Here is a 4,265-nt window from a genome sequence, read left to right as displayed (position 1 = left end):
TTTACTGTTATGATGTTTTACAGTAAAACACTTTTACTGTAAGTGCATTTTACGGTAAAACAGCTTTACTGTAAGTGCGTTTTACAGTTAGACAGTCTTACCGTGAGTGTGCTTTACAGTATAACTGCTCTACTGTAAATGTGGTTTATAGTATGATACTGTAATTGTCTTTTATAGTACGATACTGTAATTGTGTTTTACAGTATATCTGGTCTACTGTAATTGTGTTTTGGAGTATGATACTATAATTGTGTTTTACAGCATAACACATTAATATTGCAGAGTATTACTGCAAATTTAAACAGGTTTACTGTATTTAATATAAGAATATTTTACTATAAACAATTAAATTTCATAAAAGAAGTATTAGTCAGAGTACAGTGAATAAAACAGGTATTTATTGTCAACAGATTTGTACAAATTAAATCCATTTAAGTGTTCTCAATGGCATAAAGAACAATGTCACAAAACAATGAACATAGGACACTATACAAAAACAAAACCATAGACAATAGAAAACACTACAGGACCTGACAAATTTTATACAACACATATACACCAACATGAACACGTGTATCATTTAAATGCCAAACAGCCACAAACCAGCAAAGGCTGTATTGTCGTCCACCACATCTGGATCTTCATCCATGGTGGGATGATGGTGGGATCCATCTTGTGGGAGCTGAGCTGTAAAGAAATAGAGGGACAATGTGAGACGTCATGAGATGGTCAGGGGGTTATCTACATGTTTAAATCAACAGGTAGGCTAACAAATTAAGTTGAAGTGAGGAGGAGAGGAAAGGAGAGGAGAGGAGACAAGAGAGGAGATGAGGAGAGGAGATGAGAGTAGGAGGAGAGGAGAGGAGAGGAGGAGAGGAAAGGAGAGGACGAGAGGAGAGGAGACAAGAGAGGAGAGGAGAGGAGGAGGAAAGGAGAGGAGGAGAGGACAGGGGACAAGGAGTGGAGGAGAGGAGAGAGGAGAGGAAAGGAGAGCACGAGAGGAGAGGAGACAAGAGAGGAGAAGAGAGGAGGAGGAGAGGACAGGAGACAAGGAGAGGAGGAGAGGAGAGAGGAGACAAGAGAGGAGAGGAGGAGAGGAGACAAGAGAGGAGATGAGGAGGAAAGGAGAGGACAGGAGAGGAGAGAGGAGACAAGGAGAGGAGAGAGGAGAGGAGACAAGGAGAGGAGAGGAGAGGAAAGGAGGTGAGGAGACAAGGAGGAGAGAGGAGAGGAGAGGAGACAAGAGAAGAGATGAGGAGAGGAGATGAGGAGAGTAGAGTAGAGTAGAGGAGAGGAGAGGAGAGGAGACAAGAAGAGGAGAGGAGAAGAGACAAGGAGAGGAGAGGAGAGGAAAGGAGGGGAGGAGGTTATAAATTCTAGTCATATTAAAAGGCCAGAGTAGAGCCAGAGCATGCAAGATAGGAGGCAAAGGAAACAAAATAATAAACAATTGAGAAAATTCTTACCTAGTTGGAAGTCCTCTAGTTGGGAGTCGATCTACGAATGACAAAGGCGGCTCAGGATGTCCTAAAATGGCCACCGTACTACAGGTCCTGCATGCACAAAATCAAAACACCAAAACAAATCAGACGATGGCGTATAAATCCAACAATAAAAAAATGATTGAGGGAGGAGATGTTAACATTCTAATAGAGTTCCTTCTCTAATGCTAGTAATTCCTCCACTTCCTGAATGGAGGGATTACTACCCAAGCTTTAAACCAGATATAATAAAATAATTAGTGTGCATGTAAATATACAGAATGTTATATAACAACTTACTTGTCTCCTCTGTCGAGCCTTCTTCTTCTGAGACTGCTGCACCCTCTCCCCCAGGTTCTGAGGCAGCACAGATGTGTAGTTCCTTCTGACTGCTTCGTAGTAGGTTGCACATGATACTGGAAAAAATACAAAATCACAATGACAATGCAGGCAGAACCTTTGTAATTTCATAATTGAAATGTGGTTAGATTGATAGCCCCAAAAGAGAACAACAAATGAGAGCACTCAGGGGCACTGCTCGGCATGTGAAATAGGGGTTATGCCCAACCTACTTCCGCATTCTGTAAAAACGGATTTACTAGTTTCCGGTTCAGTTTCGCTTTACCGAAAGCTTGTTGTTGTACCAGCTACGTGTGGATATGGTGGTGTTTTATTCACGGCGTCTTCGGAAGCTGCCAAAGATGAGCATTTCTGATGTACATCGTATGCAGGTTGACCTCCAAGACTCCCACGACCAAACTGGATAAAGTGTTTAAGCTGTACGCTTCTTCATACATGTGCGACAAAGGCAGCTGTGTACTAGCTAACTGGCTAGTTATTTAGCTAGCTCACTGCTTAACACTGTTGTTAAGAGAATCTCACCCAGCAAGTGTCTGATTAATGATTGCTATATGTGTAGATGCCTATATAATCACGTTGTCGTTTTATTTTCACCAGTGTCAAACAGAGACAGGCTGACTGGTGAAATCGGTATCAGGGCAGCTGAGTAGGCTAATCAGGGATCATGACCAGGTCCCCCTGTGACAGCTGCCCTGGTACCGTATATACTGTAGTCTTGGAGGTCAAACTGCATATAATAATGTACATCGGAAATGCTCATCTCTGGCAGCTCCCGAAGACACTGTGAATAAAACAACGCCATATCCACATGTAGCTGCTACAACAAGCTTTCGGAAAAACTGAACTGGAAACTAGTAAATTTGTTTTAACAGAATGCGGAAGTAAGTTGGGCATAACGCCTATTGATTCACCACTCCAAACCTTACAACTTCATCTGCTTTCATTGAATTAAAAGTAGTGCATTATCATCCAGAGAGGACAATTATAATAACATCAAAATGTATTTTTATTCCCAAATTATGAACCCAGCTTACATTTTATGAGCACCTCAGGAACATCCAGGCTCTTTTTGACTTCTCCAATGATGCTGTAACTGCCACATTGGGATCTGAAGCTGAAAAGGACATTGGCATGGAAAGAAATTATCTAGGGATGCCCGACATGTACAATAAAAATGTACAAGAACCAGCTTCTTGACTTCCAATAATATTTCATACCTCTCGGATGGATTAAAACGCCTTTGATTTTCCTCTGAATTATAGAGGCACCTAACCACGTCCTGTACCATTCAAGATATGATTAAATTATAAAATCATAAGTCATAGCTATTCTATACACTGTTGTATAAAAAAATATTTACACTTGAGGCCATGTGTCCAGTGGTCAAATCATAGCCATGAGGTTACAATAGCAGTCTCTACCCTCTCTCTCTCTCTAACGGTCAAATCACTATAATATGGCCAAATCATATTCCATAAACGCCGTGCGTGTTTTACAATTGTTAGTGTCACGTTTTACATGCCAGAGTAGCTGTAGATGGCCGATGCAAAACATACCTTAGCGTTCCCTTTTTAAATAAGCTTTATCTGTTTAAATAATGCCATCAAAAACGGTTGCGGCTCGCCAGAGCAAATGGCTTCCTGCAAGCCAAATAGCACAGAAGTTGTATAGGAAAACTGTACGCTGAACTCCATTCAAACGGCTTCGTTTGTCGTTGTTAATAGTAGAAACAAATGCATGGCCAATTCACAACTCGACCCGAAAGATTTGCAGTAAAAAACATATTCTGTCAACTAATTAATTAATCTGCTTTAGTTGCTTGTAAATAGATTGATATTAACGTACCGATAAATTGACATTTAAATTTGGCGCGTTAATTTACAACAACATATCACGCCGCTATCAATGCATTATTACACATAAAAAGTTCCCTAGTCGACTTAAATCGTTTAAACAAATCATTAATCATTAAAAAAAAATATATGGACAAGCAAGTTGGGGTTTAGTTCTGCATAAGCTTGGCTGGCCGTTACCGTTAAGCTAGCCTTTTAGTGGTAGGAGTTTGGCTAGCGCACCCAGCAACTAAATTAACGGATTTTTAAACGAAAGTTGATAAAGTAGCTGTACAAACAAGGTAACCTTGGCCTACTGACTTACCAGTGACTTGCCGCAACTTTCGGCGATCGATCGGGCTTGCTTCAGTGGCCTTCTCGGATGTTCTGTCCTGTTCTGCCCAAGGTTCTGCCTCTCCAGCAGGTGCTCCCTTCAAACAGTCCCACCGTCTGCGTTGCACTGCTTCAGAATGGCGAATGACGCGGTGAAAAGGCCAATAGATCGACATTTTCAGTGGTTGCTTTTTCTGTGTTCTAATAATTTTTGTGAAATGTATATGGTGTAAATAATTTGACGTTACCTTTTCATGAC

At 41.0% G+C, this 4,265-nt stretch overlaps 1 long non-coding RNA gene across 1 annotated transcript; it reads right to left on the bottom strand.

Moving 5' to 3' along the window:
• Window positions 1-408: 408 nt before the first annotated feature.
• Window positions 409-1,969, bottom strand: LOC139640682 (uncharacterized). The gene is made up of 3 exons (XR_011694933.1): window positions 1,782-1,969; window positions 1,467-1,553; window positions 409-687 (listed from the first exon to the last, which is right to left on the bottom strand). It is a non-coding gene; the product is annotated as an uncharacterized lncRNA (long non-coding RNA).
• Window positions 1,970-4,265: the final 2,296 nt, after the last annotated feature.

Source organism: Centroberyx affinis, unplaced genomic scaffold, assembly GCF_046629955.1.
Source record: "Centroberyx affinis isolate AG114_WGS23_722 - 3 ecotype Tasmania unplaced genomic scaffold, CSIRO-AGI_Caff_v1 ptg010227l_1, whole genome shotgun sequence".
NCBI classification, from domain to species: domain Eukaryota; kingdom Metazoa; phylum Chordata; class Actinopteri; order Beryciformes; family Berycidae; genus Centroberyx; species Centroberyx affinis.
This window is presented reverse-complemented; position numbering and strand designations above follow the sequence as displayed.